At 56.6% G+C, this 25094-nt stretch overlaps 1 protein-coding gene across 8 annotated transcripts in view; it reads right to left on the bottom strand.

The window, feature by feature from the left end:
- The window catches only part of GCKR (glucokinase regulator), a 108595-nt gene extending 92504 nt beyond the window's left edge, over positions 1 to 16091 (bottom strand). For 3 of the 8 annotated variants that reach the window (XM_083178960.1, XM_083178958.1, XM_083178965.1), the window contains exon 1: positions 15887 to 16051. The gene's annotated coding sequence lies outside the window, so the exon portion shown is untranslated. Of the gene's footprint in view, positions 1 to 14432; positions 14576 to 15490; positions 15611 to 15886 lie in introns of those variants that run through there. The other 5 variants (XM_083178961.1, XM_083178963.1, XM_083178962.1 and 2 more) reach the window with 5 other exon arrangements.
- Positions 16092 to 25094: the final 9003 nt, after the last annotated feature.

Genomic DNA, 25094 nt, shown 5'->3' with positions numbered 1-25094 from the left:
ACACGTGACGGGAAGTGTAAAGGGTACTAAAACGCGTGATGGGAAGTGTAAAGGGTATTTATTATGAATTATTTTCTCCTATATTTTTTTTTTCTCTCTCTTAGTGTAAACTTTATAAGTTTATTTTGTGCACACGCACTTAATTCCACTTAATTGTAGAAATGACTGGTTTATATGGTAATATTATCCTGTTTGAACTAATACACCCGTTCCTAAGTATATCTAGATCATACATTTCGGGGCCATTACTCCGACCTGAATCCAGTTACTATACCAATTTTTGAAGGTCTAGTAAAGACCAGTAATACTGGCTAGTCTCCAGGTTATCTAGCCCTCAACTAGGCTAACACCCTCATAGTTACCCGGGTAGCAATAAATACGTACATTTATTTTAAATTTTTAAGATGGGACCAGGGTAGCATAATGGTTAACAACCATGAGTTAAGAGAGGATAGATTTGACATTGTCTGCCATACCGGATGAGGCATTCCCAATTTGAGCCAAGGTAGCAAGAAGATGGCGCAATGAGATATAATTGTATTTTATTCTGTTTATGTAACAAAAATGTACTGAATTGTAACTATACGTATGTGTTTGTATGTTGTAAGTTATTTTCTACTTGTCTTTATATGTATTATAAATTGAGAAAAGTAATAAAGATTTGAAATAATAAAAAAAATCTAAGAAATCTATTTCCGGGAACTGGAGATATCTGCAGTCAAGCAAGCTGTCGTCCCACCAGAAAATTATGAATAAATAAATTATTATGAATAATAAGCCCACTGCACTATACACCCCTCCTCTGCATATTAAACATCCTGTACAACCCTGGAAGTTATGTATTGGGACCCCTTCATTCATCCCAATGCCCCTTTCTCCTACCCCATCTCCCACCATCTGTGCAGTAAAGGGGTAATTAGTGGAAATTACTGATCCAGGCCCTAAATGCTGAGCGGTTGATATAATACCCCCTACCACCGGCGGGACATCAAAGCTTCCCCCACCCCTACCACTGGAGGATCGGTAGGGGCCCCCAATACATTGCTATGCCCAGGGGTCTACACTGCTGTTATGTGTGTGTATGTATATATATATATATATATATATATATATATATATATATATATATCTTATATATTTGGCTACATCTGTCACTCAATGTGTGAGTGTGTCTATAACTCTGGGTGGAGTCATAGGCTAATAGCCTATCAGAGCCTCTGGCTCTGCACACACACACTCACATAGTGACAGAGAACCAGCCCACAGTGCCAGACACCCTCTGCCTCAACATGCTGACAGGCAAAGACACTGCTACTCCACATCCACCAGGTGAGTGGCAGGTCTGCCCGCACTCCCCCCCTCTGCCAGCACCCCACCCTGGACCCCCGCAACCCCCCTACAGCGATTTGCACCCCCTGCGTCCCCCTCCCACGATTTGCGGCACCCCCATGACCCCCTCCCACGATTCACGGCACCCCCCACTACCCCCTCCCGTGATTCGCGGCACACCCCCCCCCCCGCTATCCCCCTCCCCCGTTTCACTGCACCCCGTTTTGTGGCACCCCCACGAAAGGAAGGAAGGAAGGAAATGAAACCTGCGGAGCAGCCTGAAAAGCGGAGGCTGGAGCTACTGTTCTGCTCTGCCTCCAAGCACACAGGTGACACATGGCACCCACGCAGCCCCCGCTCCCCCAAGCAGCAGCGGGGGCTGCATTACACTATCTACGCTACTGGGAAGCCTGTAACCCGCCGGGAAGGAGCCTGTAACCCCCCGGGAAGGAGCCTGTAACTCCCCGGGAAGGAGCCTGTAACCCGCTGGGAAGGAGCCTGTAGCCCCCTGGGAACGAGCCTGTAACCCGCTGGGAACGAGCCTGTAGCCCCCTGGGAACGAGCCTGTAAACCCCCGGGAAGGAGCCTGTAACTCCCCGGGAACGAGCCTGTAACCCGCTGGAAAGGAGCCTGTAGCTCCATGGGAACGAGCCTGTAACCCCCGGGAACGAGCCTGTAACCCCCTGGGAACGAGCCTGTAAACCTTCCCCCCCTGAACGAGCCTGTAACCCCCCGGGAACGAGCCTGTAACCCCCGGGGGAACGAGCCTGTAACCCCCCGGGGAACGAGCTTGTAACCCCCAGGGAACGAGCCTGTAACCCCCCCCCGGGAACGAGCCTGTAACCACCCTGGGAACAAGCCTGTAACCCCCCCGGGAATGAGCCTGTAACCCCCCCCCTAGAAACGAGCCTGTAACCCCCCCCCCCCGGGAACGAGCCTGTAAACCCCCCGGGAACGAGCCTGTAACCCCCCCCGGGAACGAGCCTGAATACCCCCCCCCCCCCGGAACGAGCCTGTAACCCCCGGGATCGAACCTGAAACCCCCCGTGATCGAGCCTGTAACCCCCGGGATCGAGCCTGTTACCCCCGGGATCGAGCCTGTAACCCCCCGGGATCGAGCCTGTAGCCCCCCCGGGAAGGAGCCTGTACACCCACCCCCCGGGAACGAGCCTGTAAACCCACCCCCCTGGAACGAGCCTGTAACCCCCCCCCCGGTAAGGAGCATGTAACCCCCCCGGGAACGAGCCTGTAAACCCCCCCCCGGGAACGAGCCTGTAAACCCCCGGGAACGAGCCTGTAAGCCCCGGGAAAGAACCTGTAACCCCCCCCCCCCCGGGAACGAGCCTGTAAACCCCCCGGGAACGAGCCTGTAACCCCCCCCGGGAACGAGCCTGAATACCCCCCCCCCCCGGAACGAGCCTGTAACCCCCGGGATCGAACCTGTAACCCCCCGTGATCGAGCCTGTAACCCCCCGGGATCGAGCCTGTTACCCCCGGGATCGAGCCTGTAACCCCCCGGGATCGAGCCTGTAGCCCCCCCGGGAAGGAGCCTGTACACCCACCCCCCGGGAACGAGCCTGTAAACCCACCCCCCTGGAACGAGCCTGTAACCCCCCCCCGGTAAGGAGCATGTAACCCCCCCCGGGAACGAGCCTGTAAACCCCCCCCCCCCGGGAACGAGCCTGTAAACCCCCGGGAACGAGCCTGTAAGCCCCGGGAAAGAACCTGTAACCCCCCCCCCCGGGAACGAGCCTGTAACCCCCCCCCCGGAACGAGCCTGTAACTCACCGGGATCGAACCTGTAACCCACCAGGATCGAACCTGTAACCCCCCGGGATCGAGCCTGTACCCCCGGGATGGAGCCTGTAACCCCCCGGGATCGTGCCTGTAACCCCCCGGGATCGAGCCTGTAACCCCCCAGGATCGAGCCTGTAGCCCCCCCAGGAAGGAGCCTGTAAACTCACCCCCCGGGAACGAGCCTGTAAACCCACCCCCGGGAACGAGCGTGTAACCCCCCCGGGAAGGAGCCTGTAACCCCCCTCCCGGGAATGAGCCTGTAACCCCCCGGGAACGAGCCTGTAAACCCCGGGGAACGAGCCTGTAAACCCCCGGGAAAGAACCTGTAACCCCCCCCCCCGGGAATGAGCCTGTAACACCCCCCGGGAACGAGCCTGTAACCACCCCGGGAACAAGCCTGTAACCCCCCCGGGAACGAGCCTGTAAACCCCCCCCCCCAGAAACGAGCCTGTAACCCCCCCGGGAACGAGCCTGTAACCCCCCCCTGGGAACGAGCCTGTAAACCCCCTGGGAACGAGCCTGTAACCCCCCCGGGAACGAGCCTATAACCCCCCCCGGAACGAGCCTGTAACCCCCCGGGAAGGAGCCTGTAAACCCACCCCCCGGGAACGAGCCTGTAACCCCCCCGGTAAGGAGCATGTAACCCCCCCGGGAACGAGCCTGTAACCCCCCCCCCCCCGGGAACGAGCCTGTAAACCCCCGGGAACGAGCCTGTAAACCCTGGGAAAGAACCTGTAACCCCCCCCGGGAATGAGCCTGTAACACCCCCCCCGGAACGAGCCTGTAACCACCCCGGGAACAAGCCTGTAACCCCCCCGGGAACGAGCCTGTAAACCCCCCCCCCCAGAAACGAGCCTGTAACCCCCCCGGGAACGAGCCTGTAACCCCCCCTGGGAACGAGCCTGTAAACCCCCTGGGAACGAGCCTGTAACCCCCCCGGGAATGAGCCTATAACCTCCCCCAGAACGAGCCTGTAACCCCCCGGGAAGGAGCCTGTAAACCCACCCCCCGGGAACGAGCCTGTAACCCCCCCGGTAAGGAGCATGTAACCCCCCCGGGAACGAGCCTGTAACCCCCCCCCCCCCGGGAACGAGCCTGTAACCCCCCCGGAACGAGCCTGTAACCCACCGGGATCGAACCTGTAACCCACCGGGATCAAACCTGTAACCCCCCGGGATCGAGCCTGTACCCCCGGGATCGAGCCTGTAACCCCCCGGGATCGAGCCTGTAACCCCCCGGGATCGAGCCTGTAACCCCCCAGGATCGAGCCTGTAGCCCCCCCAGGAAGGAGCCTGTAAACTCACCCCCCGGGAACGAGCCTGTAAACCCACCCCCCGGGAACGAGCCTGTAACCCCCCCGGGAAGGAGCCTGTAACCCCCCCAGGAATGAGCCTGTAACCCCCCGGGAACGAGCCTGTAACCCCCCAGGAACGAGCCTGTAACCCCCCCACCCCCGGGAACGAGCCTGTAACCCCCCCCCCCGGAACGAGCCTGTAACCCACCGGTATCGAACCTGTAACCCCCTGGGATCGAGTCTGTAACCCCTGGGATTGAGCCTGTAACCCCCCCGGGGATTGAGCCTGTAAACCCCCCCCCCCCCCGGGAATGAGCCTGTAACCCCCACGGAAACGAGCCTGTAACCTCCCGGGGAACGAGCCTGTAACCCCCCGGGAACGAGCCTGTAACCCCCCCACCCCCGGGAACGAGCCTATAACCCCCCCCCCCAGGGAACGAGCCTGTAACCCCCCCGGGAAGGAGCCTGTAACCCCCCCCCGGGAACGAGCCTGTAAACCCCCGGGAATGAGCCTGTTACCCCCCGGGAACGAGCCTGTAACCCCCCTACCCCCGGGAACGAGCCTGTAACCCCCCCCCCCCGGAACGAGCCTGTAACCCACCGGGATCGAACCTGTAACCCCCTGGGATCGAGCCTGTAACCCCTGGGATTGAGCCTGTAACCCCCCCGGGGATTGAGCCTGTAACCCCCCGGGATCGAGCCTGTAACCCCCCCACCCCCGGGAACGAGCCTATAACCCCCCCCCCCCAGGGAAGGAGCCTGTAACCCCCCCGGGAAGGAGCCTGTAACCCCCCCCGGGAACGAGCCTGTAAACCCCCGGGAATGAGCCTGTTACCCCCCGGGAACGAGCCTGTAACCCCCCTACCCCCGGGAACGAGCCTGTAACCCCCCCCCCGGAACGAGCCTGTAACCCACCGGGATCGAACCTGTAACCCCCTGGGATCGAGCCTGTAACCCCTGGGATTGAGCCTGTAACCCCCCCGGGGATTGAGCCTGTAACCCCCCGGGATCGAGCCTGTAACCCCTGGGATTGAGCCTGTAACCCCCCCGGGGATTGAGCCTGTAATCCCCCCGGGATCGAGCCTGTAACCCCCTCCCCCCGGGAATGAGCCTGTAACCCCCACGGAAACGAGCCTTTAACCCCCCCACCCCCGGGAACGAGCCTGTAACCCACCGGGATCGAACCTGTAGCCCCTGGGATCGAGCCTGTAACCCCTGGGATTGAGCCTGTAACCGCCGGGATCGAACCTGTAACCCCTGGGATCGAGCCTGTAACCCCTGGGATTGAGCCTGTAACCCCCCGGGATCGAGCCTGTAACCCCCCGGGATCGATCCTTTAGCCCCCACGGGAAGGAGCCTGTAAACCCACCCCCCCGGGAACGACCCTGTAAACCCACCCCCCGGGAACGAGCCTGTAACCCCCCCGGGAAGGAGCCTGTAACCCCCCCCCGGGAACGAGCCTGTAACCCCCCCGGGAACGAGCCTGTAACCCCCCCCGGAACGAGCCTGTATACCCCCGGGAACGAGCCTGTAAACCCCCGGGAAAGAACCTGTAACCCCCCCCGGGAACGAGCCTGTAAACCCGCTGGGAACGAGCCTGTAGCCCCCTGGGAATGAGCCTGTAAACCCCCGGGAACGAGCCTGTAAACCCACCCCCCGGGAAGGAGCCTGTAACCCCCCCCCCCCCCGGGAACGAGCCTGTATCCCCCCCGGGAACGAACCTGTAAACCCCCGGGAACGAGCCTGTAACCCCCCCGGGAACGAGCCTGTAACCCCCCCCAGGAACGAGCCAGTAACCCCCCGGGAATGAGCCTGTAATCCCCCCTGCGGGAAGGATCCTGTAACCACGCAGGAAGGAGCCTGAACACCCCCAGGAACGAGCCTGTAAACCCCACCCCCGGAACGAGCCTGTAATCCCCCACGGGAAGGAGCCTGTAACCCCCCCCCTGGAACGAGCCTGTAACCCCCCCCCCCTGGAACGAGCCTGTAAACTCCCGGGAACGAGCCTGCAACCCCCCCGGGAACGAGCCTGTAACCAACCCCCCCCCCAGGAACGAGCCTGTAACCCCCCGGGAACGAGCCTGTAGCCCCCTGGGAACGAGCCCGTAACCCCCCCCCCGGGAACGAGCCAGTAAACCCCCCCCCCGGGAAGGAGCCTGTAACCCACCCCCCTGTGAACGAGCCTGTAACCCCCCCCCCCCGGAAGGAGCCTGTAACCCCCCGGGAACGAGCCTGTAACCCCCCCCCGGATTGAGCTCCGAGAATGACTGCAGCAGTCCTGTATGAGCATACCTCCCAGCATGCCCCTCTCCAGGAGGACACATTGCTCTACTCCTGGACTTCCCCGGTAATGTATGATTGCCATCACCTGTGTTAAAGCTCCTTTCTTATCAATTAACCTGTTGAACACAGATGAGGGTAATCATGCATTAATTGGAAAGTCCAGGAGTGGAGCACTCTGTCCCACCTGGAGAGGGTCATGTTGCGAGATATGTATGAGGAACGAGCCTGTAACCCCCCTTCCCCCCGGGAACGAGTCTGTAAACCCCCAGGAACAAGCCTGTACCCCCCGGGAACGAGCCTGTATCCCCCCCGGGAATGAGCCTGTAACCCCCCCGGGACGAGCCTGTAACCCCCCCGGGAGGATCGTGCCTGTGAACCCCCAGGGAACGAGCCTGTAAACCCCCCCTCCCGGAATGAGCCTGTAACCCCCCGGGACGAGCCTGTAAACCCCCGGGATCGTGCCTGTAACCCCCCCGGGAACGAGCCTGTAACCCCCCCAGGAACGTGTCTGTAACCCCCCACCACGTTCCGTGCCTGTAACCCCCAGGGAACGAGCCTTTAACCCCCCCCCGGGAACGAGCCTGTAAACCCCCCCCCGGGAACGGAAGGAGCCTGTAACCTCCTGGGAAGGAGCCTGTAACCTCCTGGGAAGGAGCCTGTAACCCACTGGGAAGGAGCCTGTAACCCCCCCCCCAGGAACGAGCCTGTAACCCCCCCCAGGAACAAGCCTGTAGCCCCCTGGGAACGAGCCTGTAACACCCCCCCCCCCCAGGAACGAGCCTGTACCCCCCCGGGAACAAGCCTGTAGCCCCCTGGGAACGAGCCTGTACCCCCCCGGGAACAAGCCTGTAGCCCCCTGGGAACGAGCCTGTAACCCCCCCGGGAACGAGCCTGTAACCCCCCCCCCCCGGAACGAGCCTGTAACCCCCTGGGAACAAGCCTGTAACACCCCCCCCCAGGAACGAGCCTGTAACCCCCCTGGGAACGAGCCTGTAAGCCTCCCCCTAGGAACGAGCATGTAACCCCCCCCCGGGAACGAGCCTGTAACCCCCGGGATTGAGCCTGTAACCCCCCGGGATCGAGCCTGTAACCCCCCTGGGATCGAGCCTGTAGCCCCCCCGGGAAGGAGCCTGTAAACCCACCCCCCGGGAACGACCCTGTAAACCCACTTCCCGGGAACGAGCCTGTAACCCCCCCGGGAAGGAGCCTGTAAACCCCCCCCCCCCCGGGAACGAGCCTGTAACCCCCCCGGGAACGAGCCTGTAAACCCCCGGGAACGAGCCTGTAAACCCACCCCCCGGGAACGAGCCTGTAAATCCCCCCCCCCCCGGGAAGGAGCCTGTAACCTCCTGGGAAGGAGCCTGTAACCTCCTGGGAAGGAGCCTGTAACCCACTGGGAAGGAGCCTGTAACCCCCCCCCCCCAGGAACGAGCCTGTAACCCCCCCCAGGAACGAGCCTGTAGCCCCCTGGGAACGAGCCTGTAACACCCCCCCCCCCCCCAGGAACGAGCCTGTACCCCCCGGGAACGAGCCTGTAGCCCCCTGGGAACGAGCCCGTAACCTCCCCCCCCCAGGAACGAGCCTGTAACCCCCCTGGGAACGGGCCTGTAAGCCCCCCCCTGGGAACGAGCCTGTAACCCCCCCCGGGAACGAGCCTGTATCCCCTGGGATTGAGCCTGTAACCCCCCGGGATCGAGCCTGTAACCCCCCGGGATCGAGCCTGTAGCCCCCCTGGAAGGAGCCTGTAAACCCACCCCCCGGGAACGACCATGTAAACCCACTTCCCGGGAACGAGCCTGTAACCCCCCCGGGAAGGAGCCTGTAACCCCCCCCCCCCCCGGGAACGAGCCTGTAACCCCCCCGGGAACGAGCCTGTAAACCCCCGGGAACGAGCCTGTAAACCCACCCCCCGGGAACGAGCCTGTAAACCCAACCCCCGGGAAGGAGCCTGTAACCCCCCGGGAAGGAGCCTGTAACCCCCCCCCCCCGGGAACGAGCCTGTAACCCCCCCCCCCCCGAGAACGAGCCTGTATCCCCCCCTGGGAACGAGCCTGTATAAACCCCCGGGAATGAGCCTGTAAACCCCCGGGAACGAACCTGTAAACCCCCCCGGGAACGAGCCTGTAAACCCCCCCCCCCAGGAACAAGCCTGTAACCCCCCCGGTAAGGAGCATGTAACCCCCCGGAAACAATCCTGTAAACCCCCCCGGGAACGAGCCTGTAACCCCCCCCCCGGGAACGAGCCTGTTACCCCCTCCCCCCCCCCCGGAACGAGCCTGTAACCCCCCCGGGAACGAGCCTGTAACCCCCCCGGGAACGAGCCTGTAACCCCCCCCTCCCAGGAACAAGCCTGTAACCCCCGGGAACGAGCCTGTAGCCCCCTGGGAACGAGCCCGTAACCCCCCCCCCCGGGAACGAGCCTGTTGCCCACTGGGAACGAGCCTGTAAACCCCCGGGAACGAGCCTGTAAACCCACCCCCCGGGAACAAGCCTGTGAATCCACCCCCCGGGAAGGAGTCTGTAACCCCCCCCCAGGAAGGAGCCTGTAACCCCCCCCGGGAACGAGCCTGTAACCCCCCCCCCCCCCGGGATCGAGCCTGTAACCCCCCGGGATCGAGCCTGTAACCCCCCCCCCGGGATCGAGCCTGTAACCCCCCGGGATCGAGCCTGTAACCCCCCCCGGGATCGAGCCTGTAACCCCCCCGGGATCGAGCCTGTAGCCCCCCCGGAAGTAGCCTGTAAACCCACCCCCCGGAACGAGCCTGTAATCCCCCCGGGAAGGAGCCTGTAACCCCCCCCCCCCCCGGGAACGAGCCTGTAACCCCCCCGGGAACAAGCTTGTAACCCCCCTGGGAACGAGCCTGTAAACCCCCGGGAACGAGCCTGTAAACCCCCGGGAACGAACCTGTAACCCCCACCGGGAACGAGCCTCTAAACCCCCCCCCCCTGTGAACGAGCCTGTAACCCCCCCGGGAACGAGCCTGTAACCCCCCCCCCCCCCCGGGAACGAGCCTGCAACCCCCCCCGGGAACGAGCCTGTAAACCCCCCCAGGAACGAGCCTGTAACCCCCCGGGAACGAGCCTGTAACCCCCCCCCCCAGGAACGAGCCTGTAACCCCCCCCCAGGAACGAGCCTGTAGCCCCCTGGGAACGAGCCTGTAACCCCCCCCCCCCCAGGAACGAGCCTGTACCCCCCCCGGGAACGAGCCTGTAGCCCCCTGGGAACTAGCCCGTAACCTCCCCCCCCCAGGAACGAGCCTGTAACCCCCCTGGGAACGAGCCTGTAAGCCCCCCCCAGGAACGAGCCTGTAACCCCCCCCACCCGGGAAGGAGCCTGTAACCCCCGGGAAGGATCCTGTAACCCCCCGGGAACGAGCCTGTAACCACCCCCGGATTGAGCTCCGAGAAGGACTGCAGCAGTAGTGTATGAGCATACCTCCCAGCATGCCCCTCTCCAGGAGGACACAATGCTCTGCTCCAGGGCTTCCCTGGTAATGTAGGATTGCCAGCACCTGTGGTGACACCTTTCTTATCAGTTAACTAGCTCCCCACAGGTGCTGGCGATCATAAATTATCCATACATCCCAGCATGCCCCTCTCCAGGAGGACACAATGCTCTGCTCCTGGGATTCCCTGGTAATGTATGATTGCCAGCACCTGTGGTGACACCTTTCTTATCAGTTACCCAGCTCCCCACAGGTGCTGGCAATCCTACATTATACATACCTCCCAGCATGCCCCTCTCCAGGAGGACACAATGCTCTGTTCCTGGGCTTCCCTGGTAATGTATGATTGCCAGCACCTGTGGTGACACCATTCTTATCAGTTACCTAGCTCCCCACAGCTGCTGGCAATCCTACATTATCCATACCTCCCAGCATGCCCCTCTCCAGGAGGACACAACGCTCTGTTCCTGGGCTTCCCTGGTAATGTATGATTGCCAGCACCTGTGGTGACACCGTTCTTATCAGTTACCTAGCTCCCCACAGGTGCTGGCAATCCTACATTATCCATACCTCCCAGCATGCCCCTCTCCAGGAGGACACAATGCTTTGCTCCTGGGCTTCCCTGGTAATGTATGATTGCCATTACCTGTGGTGACACCGTTCTTATCAGTTACCTAGCTCCCCACAGGTGCTGCCAATCATACATTATCCATACCTCCCAGCATGCCCCTCTGCAGGAAGACACAATGCTCTGCTCCTGGACTTCCCCGGTAATGTATGATTGCCAGCACCTGTGGTGACACCTTTCTTATCAGTTACCTAGCTCCCCACAGGTGCTGGCAATCCTACATTATCCATACCTCCCAGCATGCCCCTCTCCAGGAGGACACAATGCTCTGTTCCTGGGCTTCCCTGGTTATGTATGATTACCAGCACCTGTGGTGACACCTTTCTTATCAGTTACCTAGCTCCCCACAGGTGCTGGCAATCCTACATTATCCATACCTCCCAGCATGCCCCTCTCCAGGAGGACACAATGCTCTGTTCCTGGGCTTCCCTGGTTATGTATGATTACCAGCACCTGTGGTGACACCTTTCTTATCAGTTACCTAGCTCCCCACAGGTGCTGGCAATCCTACATTATCCATACCTCCCAGCATGCCCCTCTCCAGGAGGACACAATGCTCTGTTCCTGGACTTCCCTGGTAATGTATGATTACCAGCACCTGTGGTGACACCTTTCTTATCAGTTACCTAGCTCCCCACAGGTGCTGGCAATCCTACATTATCCATACCTCCCAGCATGCCCCTCTCCAGGAGGACACAATGCTCTGTTCCTGGGCTTCCCTGGTTATGTATGATTACCAGCACCTGTGGTGACACCTTTCTTATCAGTTACCTAGCTCCCCACAGGTGCTGGCAATCCTACATTATCCATACCTCCCAGCATGCCCCTCTCCAGGAGGACACAATGCTCTGTTCCTGGACTTCCCTGGTAATGTATGATTGCCAGCACCTGTGGTGACACCTTTCTTATCAGTTACCTAGCTCCCCACAGGTGCTGGCAATCCTACATTATCCATACCTCCCAGCATGCCCCTCTCCAGGAGGACACAATGCTCTGCTCCTGGGCTTCCCTGGTAATGTATGATTGCCAGCACCTGTGGTGACACCTTTCTTATCAGTTACCTACCTCCCCACAGGTGCTGGCAATCATACATTATCCATACCTCCCAGCATGCCCATCTCCAGGAGGACACAATGCTCTGCTCCTGGGCTTCCCTGGTAATGTATGATTGCCAGCACCTGTGGTGACACCTTGCTTATCAGTTACCTAGCTCCCCACAGGTGCTGGCAATCCTACATTATCCATACCTCCCAGCATGCCCCTCTCCAGGAGGACACAATGCTCTGTTCCTGGACTTCCCTGGTAATGTATGATTGCCAGCACCTGTGGTGACACCTTTCTTATCAGTTACCTAGCTCCCCACAGGTGCTGGCAATCCTACATTATCCATACCTCCCAGCATCCCCCTCTCCAGGAGGACACCATGCTCTGTTCCTGGGCTTCCCTGGTAATGTATGATTGCCAGCACCTGTGGTGACACCTTTCTTATCAGTTACCTAGCTCCTCACAGGTGCTGGCAATCATACATTATCCATACCACTCAGCATGCCCCTCTCCAGGAGGACACCATGCTCTGTTCCTGGGCTTCCCTGGTAATGTATGACTGCCAGCACCTGTGGTGATACCTTTCTTATCAGTTACCTAGCTCCCCACAGGTGCTGGCAATCATACATTATCCATACCTCCCAGCATGCCCCTCTCCAGGAGGACACAATGCTCTGTTCCTGGGCTTCCCTGGTAATGTATGATTGCCAGCACCTGTGGTGACACCTTTCTTATCAGTTACCTAGCTCCTCACAGGTGCTGACAATCATACATTATCCATACCTCCCAGCATGCCCCTCTCCAGGAGGACACAATGCTCTGCTCCTGGGCTTCCCTGGTAATGTATGATTGTCAGCACCTGTGGTGACACCTTTCTTATCAGTTACCTAGCTCCCCACAGGTGCTGGTAATCCTACATTATCCATACCTCCCAGCATGCCCCTCTCCAGGAGGACACAATGCTCTGTTCCTGGGCTTCCCTGGTAATGTATGATTGCCAGCACCTGTGGTGACACCTTTCTTATCAGTTACCTAGCTCCCCACAGGTGCTGGTAATCCTACATTATCCATACCTCCCAGCATGCCCCTCTCCAGGAGGACACAATGCTCTGCTCCTGGGCTTCCCTGGTAATGTATGATTGCCAGCACCTGTGGTGACACCTTTCTTATCAGTTACCTAGCTCCCCACAGGTGCTGGCAATCATACATTATCCATACCTCCCAGCAAGCCCCTCTCCAGGAGGACACAATGCTCTGTTCCTGGACTTCCCTGGTAATGTATGATTGCCAGCACCTGTGGTGACACCTTTCTTATCAGTTACCTAGCTCCCCACAGGTGCTGGCAATCATACATTATCCATACCTCCCAGCATGCCCCTCTCCAGGAGGACACAATGCTCTGTTCCTGAGCTTCCCTGGTAATGTAGGATTGCCAGCACCTGTGGTGACACCTTTCTTATCAGTTACCTAGCTCCCCACAGGTGCTGGCAATCATACATTATCCATACCTCCCAGCATGCCCCTCTCCAGGAGGACACAATGCTCTGCTCCTGGGCTTCCCTGGGAATGTATGATTGCCAGCACCTGTGGTGACACCTTTCTTATCAGTTACCTAGCTCCCCACAGGTGCTGGCAATCCTACATTATCCATACCTCCCAGCATGCCCCTCTCCAGGAGGACACAATGCTCTGTTCCTGTGCTTCCCTGGTAATGTATGATTGCCAGCACCTGTGGTGACACCTTTCTTATCAGTTACCCAGCTCCCCACAGGTGCTGGCAATCATACATTATCCATACCTCCCAGCATGCCCCTCTCCAGGAGGACACAATGCTCTGTTCCTGGCCTTCCCTGGTAATGTATGATTGCCAGCACCTGTGGTGACACCTTTCTTATCAGTTACCTAGCTCCCCACAGGTGCTGGCAATCCTACATTATCCATACCTCCCAGCATGCCCCTCTCCAGGAGGACACCATGCTCTGTTCCTGGGCTTCCCTGGTAATGTATGATTGCCAGCACCTGTGTTAAAGCTCCTTTCTTATCAATTAACCTGATCAGCACAAATGAGGGTAATCATGCATTAATTAGAAAGTCCAGGGGCAGAGCATTGTGTCCCTCCGGGAGAGGGTCATGTTTAGAGGTATGTATGAGGGACACATCTGTATAGTCTGCTGTGGCATCTGCAGGGAACAGCCGGTGTGAGCTCCTTCCCCGGCATGCAGCCGCGCAGAGGAATGTGCAGGTACTAGGTGCCCACTGTCAGCATTGTCAGACACTATATTGCCACCTGGTGCAGCTTTAAATACTGCTGTCACCCACACCATGAAAACCTGCAGCAGCCACATGCTCTGTGCAGATGCCCAGCCTGGGTATGGCCTCCTTTGTACGTCACATAACGCTCTGTCTGTTTCTCCCCGGTGTCTCTGTGCAGTGCAGTGTCCTGTCTGTCTCACCAGTGTCTCCGTGCAGTGCTGCTTCCTGTATGTCTCTCCCCAGTGACTGTACAGTGCAGTGTCCTGTATGTCTCTCACCATTGTCTCTGTGCAGTGCTGCTTCCTGTATGTCTCTCCCAAGTAACTCTGTACAGTGCAGCGTCCTGTATGTCTCTCACCAGTGTCTCTGTGCAGTGCAGCCTCCTGTCTGTCTCTCCCCAGTGACTGTGCAGTGCAGCGTCCTGTCTGTCTCTCACCAGTGTCTCTGTGCAGTGCAGCCTCCTGTCTGTCTCTCCCCAGTGACTGTGCAGTGCAGCGTCCTGTCTGTCTCTCACCAGTGTCTCGAGAGAGCGAGGGCTGCCTAGGCATGAGGGAATATAAGAGTCGGTGCAGTTTGGGATGGTATGACAAAGATAGAAATCAGAGTGTCACTTACCCATAGAAGTACAGTGTAGATGGGGTAGCCAATCAGGTGTAGAAGGGGTGGTAGCATAGGTGGAGGTATATAAGAGGTAGTCAGATGATCCATCTTCCTCTTGAGTCTGGATTCCCACCCTCCCTCCCTTGTGCTAACCACCTACCACATGGCCTTTCGGCCGTCACCCAAATTTGGCTCTCATCAATTTTAATATAAATTGGCGGGAGGGCGCTCTCGATCAGCAGTCCAGTTTGAAGTACAGGTGGTCACTGTGAGGTATTGCCACCCTCTGCCAGGAAGGCTGGTGAGTTCTGCCCCCGAGGGGGGACGCAGGACACTTTTAGAACTGTCCTCATTAGGCCCTAGGAGGGGCGGCAAGACAGTCACAGCGCAGGCTGGCTTTGAATTCAATGGGGGCGGTTCCTCGCCCTAGTTACAAGTTGGGGCGTTGTAGTCGCCGCCATTGCTAACGTTTATGACTGGCTGGTCGTCAAGCGCTCTCTAGGCCATCCCTTTCAATAGGGTCATACCACAATAAATACCCTTTACCTTTTTAAACTTATGCAGTGGTTGTCCGTGTCGTTATTTCAGGTCACGTGTCCGTGTGAGTTATTTCAGGTCATGTGTCCGTGTGATTTACTGCTAGGGGTAATCAAGGTTTAAGTTGAAAGAAAAGGTTCATCTCAATAATGCATTAGACGCCTTATGTGCAGTGCAGCGTCCTGTCTGTCTTTCACCAGTGTCTTCCTGCAGTGCAGCCTCCTGTCTGTCTCTCCCCAGTGACTCTGTGCAGTGCAGCGTCCTGTCTTTCTCTCTCACCAGTGTCTCTGTGCAGTGCAGTGTCCTGTCTGTCTCTCCCCAGTGTCTCTGTGCAGTGCAGTGTCCTGTATGTCTCTCACCAGTGTCTTTGTGCAGTGCAGCCCCCTGTCTGTCTCTGCCCAGTGACTGTGCAGTGCAGCTTCCTGTCTGTCTCTCACCAGTGTATCTGTGCATTGCAGCGTCCTGTCTGTCTCTCACCAGTGTCTGTGCAGTGCAGCCTCCTGTCTGTCTCTCACCAGTGTCTCTGTGCATTACATTGTCCTGTCTGTCTCTCCCCAGTGCGTCTGTGCAGTGCAGCCTCCTGTCTGTCTCTCCCCAGTGCGTCTGTGCAGTGCAGCCTCCTGTCTGTCTCTCCCCAGTGACTCTGTGCAGTGCAGCCTCCTGTCTGTCTCTCACCAGTGTCTCCGTGCAGTGCAGCCTCCTGTCTGTCTCTCCCCAGTGACTCTGTGCAGTGCAGCGTCCTGTCTGTCTCTCACCAGTGTCTCCGTGCAGTGCAGCCTCCTGTCTGTGTCTCACCAGTTGCTCTGTGCAGTGTCCCGGCTCTCGCAGCTCTTGGAATGAACTGTTTTTGTCATTGTTATCACATCAGTATATTTTAATGATTAAACTTTCTAGTTAAACTTCCCGTGTTGCGTGTGTCTTCGTATAGTAACTGTGCATAACACGTCCCTCCCCCATAGGACAACAGAAGCCCTCTGTCACTCTCTGTTCAGGGCAAAGGCTGCTTCCCTGGATCACAATAACACGTAGCACTGGCTGTACCCGCAGCTGGTAAACATGGTATCTTACTGCGAATATTGGGGTCATTCAGAACTGATCGCACAGAAAGCCAGAGATCAATTATGCTCCTGCCCTGCTAAAGTGAAATCACGGCTTATTTCCAAAACCCAGCGTATCAGGCCCACCATCGAATGATTGATACAGATGTCGCTAAGCCTGAGACTTAGTGGTGCAATGGATAAAGGTACTGTATGTTCGGCCTGGTGCTGACGTCACACACCCTCCCCTAATACAGGTATATCCGGCCTGGTGCTGATGTGACACACCCTCCCCTAATACAGGTATATCCGGCCTGGTGCTGACGTCACACACCCTCTGCTAATACAGGTCATATTTCTTTATTTAGAACTTGCAACAGAAAGGCATAAACATTTCATACAGAAAAACAAGTACATGCGATTATACATGAGCCCCTTTTCTTGAGTAAAAACATTGTCCATGAAAAGACCGTATAAAGTCCACTTACAACGGTCCTAGAATTTAAAAGAAAAGAAAAGCGGGCTTTTCACATGAATAATACACAATACATCAGCTGGAAACATAATGCATCATACAATATCACATAACACAACAAACTTATTTACATGCGGTATTTACAACTGCATGCAAGAGGAAATGATCTGGTGCTACAGGCATATGTAAAACCGCATATTTTGTGTAATGCACATCTAAGGGAGTGAAAGGATAGCAAAGCCACAAGCCAGAGAGACTACCGTAAGTCAGCCGCCCACTCAAGGGGGCCGAAGATGGCGCCACAGCCTGGCCCATCTCCCGGCCTCCATCCGGCGTCTCTCCAGATCCCTCAATTTCCACACCTCGTGCAAAATGTCAGTAACCACCACCACACAGGGGAGGACTTTCTGCCTAATGGATACCTGACACCGTGCATTCCACGTGAAATATCTAACAACTATGCTGACTAAGAACAAAGTGGATAACTCAAACCGACCCGGACGCTTGAACGCCCCATAGGCCCACTCCGGGTAACTGAGCCCCGAAAGGCACGGGATTCCCAAGGCCCTGGAAACACCCTTGTAAACCTCCACATTGAAGGGACACCTGAGCAAGAAATGGTCCATAGTCTCCTCCTCCCCCAGACACTCCTCCCGTGGACAACCACGATCATCGGCATTTCTATGCTTCAGGTTTCCCCTCACGTAAAGCCTCCCGTGGAAGGAGAGCCAGGCAATGTCCTGATATTTCAGAGGGATCCTCCCGGAATTAACAAGGGCCAGCCCCTCCGATGACAAATTACCCGGGCAGTCCCTCAGTGACAGCTGTTCCCGGAAGTGGGACTGCAAAACCTTCTTCTCCAGCTCCCTTCTAGAAGAACCTTTGACTGTTCCCGCTTCCAGGCCCCACCGCCTTGTCACCTTCAAGACAGGAGCCACGTAGGCCGGGAGGTATCCACGGCGGACTCGCAGGCTTTTAACACACCCTCCCTCTAACCATGCGTTGAGGAAAGGAGACACCCAGACTCTGAAACCTTCTACCCATCGAGGAGGAGCCTCTAATTGGAGGCTTGACAGATGTAATTTAATAAAGGTCATCAAAAAGAATAGCACCGGGTTGACCATACCCAGGCCTCCTTCCCTCCTCGACCTGTAGGTGACAGTCCTCTTGATCAGATTTAGTTTGTTTCCCCAGAGCATCTGGAAAAACAAAGCATAAATCTTCGCCCATCTCGACTCTGGCAAAAGGCACACATAGCTGACGTACAAGAACACAGGGATCAGGTAAGTCTTGATCAGGTCCACCCTTTCCCTGAGAGACAGCTTCCACCTCTTCCAGCGCTCTACTTTCTGGCCGGCCTCTACCAGTCTGGAATCCCAATTTCGCGTGGCGTAATCGCCCGGGCCAAATTCGATGCCTAAAACTTTGATCACCTGGCTCACCCGGGGGAGACCATCCGGAAGGTCAAATTCCTGGCCCTCCTCCCCCATCCAGAAAACCTCACTCTTGTCCTGATTGACCAGGGAACCCGACGCCAACGAGTATTCCTGGATGGCCGATACCACCGCATCCGCCTCCGATGGATCCGACAGGATGACGGTGACATCGTCCGCGTAGGCCACTGCCTCCAGCGAATGCTCCGGGCTCAGCTGGACTCCCCTCACAATGCCACCCTCCAGCCTTCTAATGAAGGGGTCGATGGCAAAAACATACAGGAGGGGGCTTAGAGGGCAGCCCTGCCGAACACCCGAATTCACTGAAAAGGTCGGACCTACCCAACCATTCACAAGAGGGAAGCTCTCGGCTTGCCTGTAGATTACCCGCAGCCAATTTACCACCCTCACTGGGAGGCCATACCTAGCCAGTAGAGCCCACAGGTATTCGTGGTTTACCCTGTCAAAAGCCTTTGCCTGATCCAACGCCAGCAGGTACTTTCCCCACTTCTCAGCCCTGCACCGCTCCACGGCCTCCCGGATGCCAAGGACAGCACTAAAAGTGCTCCTGCCTTTCACAGTGCAGTGCTGAGAAGGCGAAAGCAAAGACTCGGAAACTTCCATCAGTCTGTTAAAGAGCACCTTTGCCAGAATCTTCCTATCCGTATCGAGAAGGGCGATGGGGCGCCAGTTCTCAACACGGGACGGGTCCCTCCCTTTGGAGAGCAAGATAAGGGCGGACAATCTCATGGAAGGAGGGAGCAGGCCCTCACCCAGGCACTCATTAAACACTTCCACGAGACGAGGGGCCAAGAGGTCACAAAAACACTTAAAGAATTCGGAGGTTAACCCATCCGGACCTGGGGCCTTTTTCATAGACAAGGAGCCTATGGCCTTTTTGACCTCGTCCACCGTTATCTCCTCACCAAGGGAATCAAGAGCACTACCATGACTCTCGAGACCTGGCGTCTCCAAAAGAAACCGTTCCATCTTCTCTCTGATAGGCGGCTTCTCAGATAGAAGGTCGGAGTAGAAGGATTGCACAACTCCCAGGATGCCCTCCCGATCCTCGCGGAGGACACCCTGGCCATCATACAACCCTCTCACCTCCTTACAGTCAACCGAACTCCTGCAATTCTGGTAGGGATCAGGCGAGTGGTATTTCCCATAATCCCTCTCCAAAATCAAAGAAGCATATCGGTTGTACTGGTACTCCTTCATCTGAGCTTTCACCCGGGAGATTTCCCCACCATCACCCTGCTCAGAGATCAGGAAATCTAATTTCTTTCTCAAGGCACAGTAGACACGATTCCTGACCAAGTTCTCTCTGGCTACGAGGTCGCGAAAAAAGCTACGAGTCCTTTTTTTACATACCTCCCACCACTCAGACCTGTTCCAACCCGCCTCCAAAAGTGACTCCTGAGATTGAAAGAAGTCCCTGAAGGACTGTCTAACCTCTTCCCTCTCAAGGAGTTTGGAGTTCAAGCGCCAAAGGCCCCGGCCTTTCTGAGGGGACTCTGAGGCGTTCAAGGACACACACAGACAAACGTGATCGGAGAACTCTACCGGCCTCAGCTTGGGAACCGAGGTTTTCGAGCTCTCCTTAACAAAAACCCTATCTATTCTACTCCTACAACTACCTCTATGATAGGTGAACCCCGTGAGGTCTGGGGAGTGTCGAACGTGCACATCCACCAGACCCGACTGTCTAATCATACTCACTAGAAAGAGGGAGTCGTAGCCCAGAGTAGCCCTTGACCCTCCCCTGTCTTTGGGCCTAATTATGGTGTTAAAATCACCGCCAAAGACTATCTGCCGGGCTACGAAGAGATACGGTTTTATCTCTCTGAAAAGACACTTCCTGTCCCACTTAGTCTGGGGCCCATAGATATTAATAAGCCTCAGGTCGTGCCCCTTCAGATTGACATCCAAAACCATACACCTGCCTACTTGTACCTCGATGACTCGCTGGATGGTAACTTCGGTAGTAAAAAGAATCCCCAGCCCTCCGTACGGCTCGGCAGCCAGAGACCAGAAGGACGGCCCACGTCTCCACTCGGTTTTTGCCTTGTGAATATCCGCGAGCCGCCTCAATCTGGTCTCCTGCAAAAAAACAAAATCTACATTTAAGGAATTGAAAAAATCATAAGCTAACTGCCGAGCACGTACGGAGAAGATAGATGCCACATTGTGTGTGGCAAACCTTATGGGCTGGGGGGCCATCCTTCAGAGTCACCGAGCGTAGGGACCAGATCACTTCCTCTTCACACGCTTATCCTGAAGGTCGTCATCCGACCCCCACCTCTTAACACTGACCCCCGGGCCGACATCCTCCTCCTCCACAATCGGCAGGATATCATCTTCCATCACCTCTATTATCTCGACAACCTTCTTGACTTCCTCAAGAACCCCCTTGTCAGGAACACCGCCCCCAGACACCTGAGCCAGCGATGCCCCCAGAGGTATACCCTGAGGAGTGTTGTCGACCACCACGGGAGGACCTGGGTCGACATGAGGACCGATGAGGTTAGAGCCACCGGGATCCGGATCAGGGACAGCGCCAGACAGGGGAGGCCCCGCGACGCCTACCTGGCCGTCACCCTGTCCCAGCTGAACCACCTGTTCCGTTACCTTCTGCTCCACCAGCACATCCTCCACCCCATCCGTCCTCAATTGAGGCGCCAAGTCCTCCACCGTGCATACTTTTTTCTGAACCCCAGAAGCGGTATTTTTCAGGAAGGACCTACACTTCAGGACAAAGGGCTCTACCCCCTCGTTTGCTTTCTCCTGGGCAAGGCTAGGCTGCTCATCCACCTTTCTTTTCTTCCTCAACCTCTGTCTCTTTGGCCTCAGCACAAGACTGCCGTCCGCCTCCTTCACCACGTCCCCTTCCCCCTCTGCCTCCTCTTCGCTTGCCAGGGAGAAGAAGCTGTTTGACAGGCTAATCTGCTTGTCCGCCTTATCCTTCTTATTCTTCCCCTTCCCTTTCCCCACCAGCTGGAAAGGGGCATCTTCCACACCGCTCTTCCGAGCCACCACCCTATCAGACACACCAGAGGGTCCCTCCTCTACCCTCTGCAACTGGGAGGTCAGAGCCGACAGGGGGCCAGGATTGGGCTGCTGGGGCCCCACGGAAAGGCCCGACTGGACCACAACTCCAGCCGACACCGCCGACGGAGCCCCCACCAGCCCACCCTCCACCTCCACTGCCGCCCCCTCCATCTCCCTGTCTAAAGAGGTGTTGTGGAAAGCCATCGGGCAGCTAGAAAAGGCATGGCCATCGTCCCCACACAAATTACAAACTATTTTGTCGCAATCTTTGGCCACATGCCCGAGGCTATTACATCTTGAGCACTTCTGGCTTGGACAGTCACGACTAAAGTGGCGGAAGTCCCCACACCTATGACACTCTCTAGGCTGACCGGGGTAAAAGCACTGCACCCTATCCTTGCCTATGAATGCAGCTGACGGTATGTGGCAACCTTCCCTTAAATTTGCATAGACCGCCCATGCCCCACCCCACACATCCCTAGCCCCTGGGACCTTCTCTAAGGGGGACAAAAGCTTCGCCCCATGCCTCTGCAGCCAGAAACAAATATCCGATGGGCTCAGGGACTCATTCCGAACGAGTACATTCACTTTAACTCTTTCTTGTCTGGTTATGGCATAGGCCTTAAATTTATTCCACCAGTCGTTATGCTTCACCTCCCCCCACTTGGACCAAAACTTCTGTAAGCCATAGTATGTCATGAAACTGATATCAAATTCAGGGGCGCCTACCGGGTGTATACATGCAAAGAAATCCTCTTTTTTAAAGCCCAGAAGAAAGAGCCTATCCAGAACATCAGCGGAGGTAGGAGTTAACCCTTCTGTTACCCATTTAAGCTGAACAGCATTCCTCCTCTTTGCTGGCTGTCCCCATGTAGGCTTGGGCCTGGCTGTCTCCACTCGCACTGGACCTGCAGACAGGATCCCAGCGTAAGAAACCACGGGCGGCACCACCACCGGCACTACGGAGGATACCGATGCCGCAGGGGTCACAGGAGCCACTGAGGGCGCAGCACGCACAGGAGACGCCACCCGAACGGCCGTACTGGGCCCACCTGCACCCCCAGCCTTCCGCCTTTCACCTTCCCCTCTCTTTTGTTTTTCTTTAACAGCAACATCAGTACCCTCATTCACCACCCTAATTTTGTCCCCAAACACAGTCTCAACCGTTACCCCTTTAACCGAGGGCTGGCACTCCATCTCCTCTGGCTGCAATATTGGACCTGGCACACCCCCCTCCTCCAATATTCTAATGCGGTCATACAGAGGGTTATCCCCTTCCGATCCCACTTCCACCTCATCCGAACTCTTGTTAGGGGGAAGTTCTGCACTCTCAGTCACCTCTTTTCCCTGCAGCTCAGCAATTTTTGATTTCAATGCATCCTTCTCCTCATTTCTAATTTTTAGCTCTGCCTGCAATTCTTGGATCAACGCATTGAGCATCGGTCTTTTGGTGCTGAAGGCGTTGTTCCTCTCCTTCTTTTTGATTGTAATTTTGTTCAGCAGCCTAACAATCCTAGTTTCCAGAGCCAGCACTCTGGATTGCAAGTCCTGCACACATATAACAGTCTCTTCCACTGGCTGGCTTACACCCACAGTAACAGCAGTATCAGCCCCCTCCCCTGTGCTGGCATGTGTTGCATCCACCAGCTCCCCCCCATCAGCCACAATACCCTGCACAACAGTTCCCAATGGGGGCATAACACATTCCTTTATGGAAACAACCATACCACCCCCTTCCCCTGCACTGGCAACAGTGTCCCCCAGCACCCCATTGTCAGTCACTGCTGGTGCAACATCACTGTCCAGTGCAGGCACAGCATCCTGCAGTACAGTAACCGCAGGAGACTTTTCACAGTCAGGCATAATAATCCCATCAGGGGCACCCTGGGTGTCCACCTCCTCCACCAGGGCTACCCCATCCCCACATACCAAATGTATGGCCGGCTCAGAGGCACTGACGTCACCCGCCATACCGCTGCAGCCACCGCCATCTTCTTTTACGCGGGCCGGGCATACAGGCGCTACCACGCCGTCGCCCGCCGCGTTCCTGTAGCCGCCATGCTCCTTCCCCTCTGCCGCCTCCTGCCCCACGCAGCCGGCCGCGTCATCCGCAGCCGCCGATGCCGCGTCATCACCGGGCGCCGCGGCCGTCTCCCCGGGCGCCGCGGCCATCTCTCCGCTCATCTGCACTTCAGTGCTGGCGTCACCCGCCGGGACCCGCGAGCTGACCGCATCCACGGACGGGGACGCCAGCACCTCCCCGCTGACCAGCCGCCGCTCCGGAGCACTATCCACATGAACCCGCGGCTCTCCCTCTTCCACAGGCGCCGGGTTGATCACTACTTCACGTTTTGTAGCCGGCATCTCCTCAGCCTGTACCCGGACAGCAGGCACCGTTGTAACAGGCACCAACACCGCAGCCCCACTTTCTTCACCTTTCACAGGCACAATAAAGTCATTTGGCTCAGGCAGCACACCATCCTCCTCCTTCCCCACTGGCATAGACATATTCATAGCAGAAATACCTTTAGGGTCATTGTCCACACTAGGCACCTCCGCAATCACCCTGGGCCCGGCATCAGGGATATTCAGCAGCACAGGTATCCGAACCTCTGGAACACTTTCAGCCACTGGGGGCCCTGCAGCAACATGGGCTCTGGGCTCACCTGGCACTGGGGCAAAACCAACTGTAGCCTGCAGCTTAGGTGGGGGGATAAGCGGCCTTCCGCTAGGCAGGATTAGGCTGACTTGGGAGACCTTCATAGTTCCTTGTCCATCCGGGCAGCTGGAACTTTTAGTTGAATCATTCAGAGGGGCCCGTCCCGAGCTCTCCCCCTTAGGCATCTTCAAAATCCCCTTCCGGCCACCTGCCCCTGATGACATTGGGGCTGGGCCCGGACTAGGCCCGGTGACCGGGGGGCTCTCCTGGGCAGCAGCCCCAGGAGGCTCCATAGCACTGGGGATAAATCCCCTAATCAAGTCCCAGGCTTTTCGGCCTACTCTGGAAGTCAGGAGCTCAGCAACACACAGCTCCTCCCCTAATACAGGTATATCCAGCCTGGTGCTGACGTCGCACACCCTCCCCTAATACAGGTATATCCGGCCTGGTGCTGACGTCACACACCCTCCCCTAATACAGGCATATCCGGCCTGGTACTGATGTCACACGCCCTCCCCTAATACAGGTATATCCGGCCTGGTGCTGGTGACATCACACACCCTCCCCTAATACAGGTAATATTTCTTTATTTAGAACTTGCAACAGAAAGACATAAACATTTCATACAGAAAAACGAGTACGTGCGATTATACATGAGCCCCTTTTCTTGAGTAAAAACATTGTCCATGAAAAGACCGTATAAAGTCCTCTTACATCGGTCTTAGAATTAAAAGAAAAGAAAAGCGGGCTTATCACATGAATAATATAACAATACATCAGCTGGAAACATAATGCATCATACAATATCACATAACACAACAAACTTATTTACATGCGGTATTTACAACTGCATGCAAAGAGGAAATGATCTGGTGCTACAGGTATATGTAAAACCGCATATTTGTGTAATGTACATCTAAGGGAGTGAAAGGATAGCAAAGCCACAAGCCAGAGAGACTACCGTAAGTCAGCCGCCCACTCAAGGGGGCCGAAGATGGCGCCACAGCCTGGCCCATCCCCCGGCCTCCATCCGGCGTCTCTCCAGATCCCTCAATTTCCACACCTCGTGCAAAATGTCAGTAACCACCACCACACAGGGAAGGACTTTCTGCCTAATGGATACCTGACACCGTGCATTCCACGTGAAATATCTAACAACTATGCTGACTAAGAACAAAGTGGATAACTCAAACCGACCCGGATGCTTGAACGCCCCATAGGCCCACTC

Source organism: Crinia signifera, chromosome 3 (genome assembly GCF_055691185.1).
Source record: "Crinia signifera chromosome 3, ASM5569118v1, whole genome shotgun sequence".
In the NCBI taxonomy this organism is placed as follows: domain Eukaryota; kingdom Metazoa; phylum Chordata; class Amphibia; order Anura; family Myobatrachidae; genus Crinia; species Crinia signifera.
The sequence above is the reverse complement of the archived record's forward strand: the minus strand, read 5'-3'. Positions and strand labels throughout refer to the sequence as shown.